Raw genomic sequence first — 6,010 nt, 5'->3', positions numbered from 1 at the left:
GGGGTGCTCTCCTTAGCGCCACATGGAGCCACACATGGCTCCACCCCTTTCTCATCCTCTCCTCTCCCCACACTCCTGTCAAATCCCACCAGCTTCTTCCCTGGCTGGAAGGCTTCCTGGAGGAGGAAGGCAGGGTTGGATAAGCTAAATGCTCTTGTGTTCAGAAGCGAAGGGAGGAGAGAGACTGGGACTGGGGTGGGAACTTCAGGGAAGCCACCCGGGATGAGGGGATGATTCGTATATAGATGTTACCTGGAGCCCCTGTCCAGTGGCTGCAGGAAAAATCAGGTCTGGCTGGGCTGAGTTCCGTCCTCGACAGCCCCAGGCCATCTCAAGGACCTTAGCTTCTGACCGCCCCTCCTGTCTCGCTCCGGACTGCTCTGTCCACCTGTGCCTTCGCTCCTGGAGACCCAGGGGAAAGAGACGGAGAGCAACGGCTTCAGCCAAATGCTCTCAGTTATGAGGCAGGATCTGACGGAAAACCAAGGCGAGGCCGGCGCAGCGCCGTCTGCAGCCGCCCGGTGGCAGAGCGGAGCCGCGCCGTGTCCCCGCCGCCCTCTCCCGGGGCCCCTCGCACGCGGGCGGGCGCCTCCCCTCCCCGCCGTCCGCCCCCACCCGCAGCTAGTCCAGGCCTTCCTGCCGCCTTCTCCCCGCCTGCAAACGCCGCGGCACCCTGCGGGGCAGCACCCTGGTGGGGACGCTCTGGCTCCGGCTCCGGCTCCGGAGCCTCGCTCTCTGCGGACCACACCGCCCTCTTCCAGCTTCCCTCGCCCTGCACCAATGCGCCATCCTCTCGGCTGCCCCAGACCCCCTGGCTTCGGCGCACAGCCTGTCCCGCGAGCGCTCTGCCCTGGCTGAGAGCGCCCACAGCTCCTCCCTCCATCGCTCCCATTCTCTGGATGAGTCAAAGGGACCTGGATGGGGGTCGGGACGGAGGGAACAGGGGGTGAGGAAAGGGACTTCGGGCCAAGCTCGCGGCTCACGGGGACCCAGCCATAAGGGCTCCACAACCTGGGCGTGGAGCAATTGTTTCACTCTCCAGCCTGCCCAGAGAACCAGTACAGGTGTGTGTGTTTGTGCCTGTGTGTGCACGTGAGTGCGTGCGCCTGTGCGTGTGGGTGTGCACACGACGTGCGTGCGTAAGCAGCAGCTGTGGGGTCGTGATCTGGGTTTGCTTCATCTCATCTCCTGTAGTGTGTGAGTTGCACACTGGCGGACAGAGGCCAAATCTGGCAGCTATGATTTGTTTGGCCAGTATGGCATGAAAAAATGGATTTTGCAGCAAATGCCTTCAGGCATTCTTTGGTCTGCCCCAGGCTCCCCAGTTCCTGTCACACCTGGCTTTTTCACATATTCGTGTTTTCGGGCATTTGAATTCATAACCTGTGCCCTCGCGGAGGAAGTGAAAACTTTGGGCTGGGAGGGAACAGGAGCACTTGGGTGCGATGCAAGGGACAGCAGAGGGCAGTGGTCTCGAGTCCTGGTGCCTCAGAAGGGGTAGTAGCAGGAGGGTCACAGGCTCCAGCCTGCTCCTGTGTGGATCTCACACCCTTTGATGCTATTCATTCATCTTGGGTCAAGTCCCTCTCCCAGAGAAGGGTAGTGGCTACCTCTAATTTCAGAGCTCCTCAAGTGGCAGGCCACAGTGGTGCCCATGTGGCAGAATGTACACCAGAGCTCAAGTGTCTGGGGGGACAGCTGACCCAATAGAGAGGCCATGTGGAACCGAGGTTTCCTGCCAATGGCCGATAGCAGGAGCTTGCTGCAAGGTGAATACACTGCGTGGAACTGGATCCCCTCAACCAGCCAAGCCTTCAAGTGGCAGCAGCCCTGGCTGAGATGGGGACTACAGCCTCAGAGGCCCTGAGGCAGAAATGCCCAGCCAAGTGGGCCTCCAATGTCTGACCCCAGTGAGAGGTGAGAAATGCACATGGTTGTTTGACAGGGTAAGTTTGGAGGTGATTTTTTACATAGCAGTAAGTAACTAATACCCACCCTTGGACCCACTTGCATGCAGTTCCTTCGCTTGGCTGACAGTGGCTGGTGGCCACCGGTGGGAGGCCTCAGGCTCTTTCCATGGGGGGCTCTGTTGGGTCGAGTGTGCTCCTGGACAGTTGAGCTTTAGTGTGCACTCTGGCATGTGGGTGCTGCTGTGGCCACTTCCCAGAGTGCACGGGTCACCCACTTGGAAGGTCAGGTGTGGCCCCTTGTCAGAGGTGTCCCTTAGCCCCCTGGTGCCCTTCCTGCCTCTGCCCCCTGCCTTTCTCTCACAGCCTCACCTCTTCTGACCCCTCCAGATCCCTCCCCTGAGCCTGGGCTCACCCTCTCCTTGCTGTGAGGCGGTGAGGACTGGCTGCCTCTGTCCCTGCCACCCCCATGCTCACGTGCCCAGCTCCCTGGTGACCCAGCCCACACGGCTTCCCTGTGGGTTCTGCTGCTTAGTGAAGTAACAAGGGCTGACAGGGAGGAGAAGCTTGTTAACCACCCAGTGATGCAGCGGCCAGGGGAGGATGTGTGTGCGGGAGATGAGGAGAGATGAGAGCCAAACCTCGCAGGTGGCACAGGGTTGAGATGGGTCTGTGCCCTGGGCCTGGTGTTCCGTATTCCAGTGCCCTCTGCTTCCAGTCTGGCCACAGCAGGGGCAGATCACTGGTTGGGTCTGAGGAGCCTGCTGGCACGTGATGGGGAAGTGACTGGTCAGGGAGGCGAGCCCAAGTTGCCAGGTGATGCCACAGACAGAGAGAGGGGAGCTTGCTCCCTGCCAAGGCTGAGCCCTTGCAGGCAACCCACGGCTATAACAAGAGTCCAGCTCAAACTTCCAGTGCAATCACATTCTGAGGCTTTTTCTGCCCAAGCACATCTCATTAACACATGGAGGGTGGCAGTCGCATCCAAAATGCCCTGACCCCGATGCCAGAACTCTGAGGCTGCACGCCGGCACGTGGGACTCCAAGTGGGCAAATCCCTCCTAGAGCAAGACTCAGTCCCCACCTCAGTAAGACCCCAGGCACAAGGAGCAAGCAAAAGTAGCCAGAGTGGGTCCTCAACAGGTGCAAGTGGAATTTGGGTCTGCCATTGAGAGGAGGGTACCGGGGCAGCAGGACAGGGAGCAGCCATGATGGCAGGTGGGGCTGCCGGGAGCAGCCTTACCTGGCCAGCTGTCCAGAGACCTGGACAGCTCAGCCTTTTTCTCTGGGTTAATTATAATCGTTGTTTTTTATTTTTTTCCTCTTGGTTCCTTAGCTTGTCTTACATAGACAATCAGACTGTCTGGAAACAGTGACAGTTTTATTTCTCTGATCATGATTTTTTTTCTTTTTCGTGTTTTCCTTCACTTGGTAGCTAGAAGCGGCGGCAGCAGCCATCCTTCATTCCTTCCTGGTTTTGACAGGAAGCCTAACATTTCACTAGTACGTGTGATGGGATGGTTGGTGATTTTTTTTCTTTCTTTCTTTTCTTTCTTTCTTTCTTTTTTTTTTTTTTTGAGACATGGTTTCACTTTGTCCCCCAGGCTGGAGTACAGTGTCATGATCTTGGCTCACTGACTCCCAGGTTCAAGCGATTCTCATGCCTCAGCCTCCCCAGTAGCTGAATTACAGGCATAAACCACCATGACTGGCTAGTAGAGAAGAGGTTTCACCGTGTTGGCCAAGCTGGTCTCGAACTCCTGACCTCAAGTGATCCTCCAGCCTTGGCCTCCCGAAGTGCTGGGATTACAGGTGGCCAGCTGATGATTTCTTACAGATACCATTTATTAGTCTGTGAAGTTTTCTTCCATTCCAAGTTCTATAGTTTTTTTTTCCAAATCAATAGTAGGGGTTGAATTTTATGGATTGCTTTTTCTGCATCTATTGAGCTGATCATATTGGTTTTCTCCTTTAATTTGTTAAAGTAACAAATTCTATTATTAGATTTTTCTAATATTTAATCATCTTTTCATTCTTGGGGCAAACCCTACTTGGTTATGGCATATCTTTTTTGTCATTCAGTACTAGGTTCAGTTTGCTGAGGTTTTGTTTAGGATTTCTGTGTTTATGCTCATAAGCAAGATAGTTGGTAGTCTTCTCTTCTCATATCGTCCTTGTCTGCTTTAGTTTTTGTTTTTAAGTTTATACTAGGCTCATAAAAAGGAGTTTGGAGTTGTTTCTCTTTTCTGAACGAGTTAGCATGCTATTGGAACTATCTGTTCCTTGAAGTGTAGTAGAATTTTGAAAAATCATCTGGCCTGGAGTTGTGTGTGTGATTTTTCTTGGGGGTGGGGGATGGGCGGTGGTGAATAAACTTTACTTCTTTTTTATTTTTTTTGAGACAGTCTCACTCTGTCACCCAGGCTGGAGTGTAGTGATGTTAATTTTTTGTATTTTTGGTAGAGATGAGGTTTCACGATGTTGCTCAGGCTGGTCTCGAACCCCGGAACTCAAGTGATCTGCCCACCTTGGCCTCGCAAAGTGCTGGGAATATAGGCTTGAGCCACCATATCTGGTCCTGTCTTTCTTTCTTTTTTTTTTTTTTTGAAACAGGGTCTGGCTCTGTTGCCCAGATGGGAGTTCAGTGGTGCAACCTCCTGGGCTCAAGTGATCCTCCCACCTCAGGAGCTGGGACTGCAGTTGCATATACTTTGCTTATTTTTAAAGTGTGTGTATCGGTGGAGGTCTCACTATGCTGCCCAGGCTGGTCTTCAACTCCTGGCTTCACGTGATCCTCCTGCCTTGGCCTCCTAAAGTGCTGAGATTCCTGGCTCTAAGACTTGTAACTACCTATTCTACTTGATTTAATGGTTATACATCCCCAATTCTCTATTTGTTCTTGAGGAAGATTTGGTAAGATATTTTTCTAGGACAGTGTTCTGTGGAGGGTTTCAAAATTATTGCCATAGGTTTATAGTTTATTATAGTATTTTATTTAAAAAATCTCTGCAGCATCCGTAGTTATGTTCTTCCTGTTGGTCCTTGGGTTATTGATTTGTGCTGTCTCTCTTCATGATCAGTCTTATCAGAGGTTTGTCAACTTTATTAGTCATTTCTTAGAACTTTCGGTTTCGTTAATCTTTTCTATTGCATATATGTTTTCTATACTTCTGGTTGTGTCTTTGTTATTTCTTTCCTTTGGGCTTATTCTGTTGCTCTTTTTAAACCTGTTAAGTGAAGTACCCCCCTTGGCCATAGAAGGATGACTGTCCTGCCTGCAGGTGACTGCAGCCTGCAGGCCTGGCCCTGTGGGCTCTGTGACTCCCCTGTCTTTGATTTCCTCTGAGGGCATAGGGAGGGAGGCCAGTGCCGAGCCCAGATGTCTCAGAAAGAAAGGGCATTAGGGTTTCTTGAGGAAAGGAGGGCAAAGCAGGTCTGTCTAGGCAGTTGGAAACATGGGAATGACAGCTGGGTTGTCTTCCCTGCAGCTGGTTCCCACAGTTCTTCCAGAGCCAGGCCTGAGGTCACTTAGTCCTTAGGGTGTTGGGAGCAGGAAATGCTGAGGTGCTAGGGGCCGGCTAGTGGGTTAGGCAGCCTGGTTCCCTAGGGAGGGAAGCCACCCAGACCTGCAGGGGCAAGGGAGGGAGGGCGCAGGGGAGGAGAGTGCTCCATCCTGCCCACCCGCTGAGCTGTCCAGAAGGAGTTCTGGCAGAACTACTTCTGGACCTGTCTGTCTCCACCCCCTAGTCCTGCACCCTCATTTAACCTCCCTGACGGTGACAGGGGCTTAGGTCTATCTTGGGGTCTGGCTACTGTCCTGGGAAGGGAAGGGGGGCAGATCAGAACTTAGCCTCTGGCTCCCGGCCACTGGACTCTGGCTGGGCCTCACGTTCTCCTGAAGGGAGCACCTCCCCTGCCCTTCACAGGGTCTGCCTTTGCTCTCAAGGCTTTGCCCTGTTTGGAGCGTTCTTCTTGTGACCCCGGTGGCCATGTGGCTTGCCCTGAAGAAGGTGAGTGAGGAGACCTGGTGCACAGGGTAGTCGATGGATTGCTGAGTAGTGAGGAGTCATGGCAGGAAGCAGCCTGAGCCCCTCAGAGGCAGA

This window comes from Saimiri boliviensis, chromosome 7 (genome assembly GCF_048565385.1).
Source record: "Saimiri boliviensis isolate mSaiBol1 chromosome 7, mSaiBol1.pri, whole genome shotgun sequence".
Lineage (NCBI taxonomy): Eukaryota > Metazoa > Chordata > Mammalia > Primates > Cebidae > Saimiri > Saimiri boliviensis.
This window is presented reverse-complemented; position numbering follows the sequence as displayed.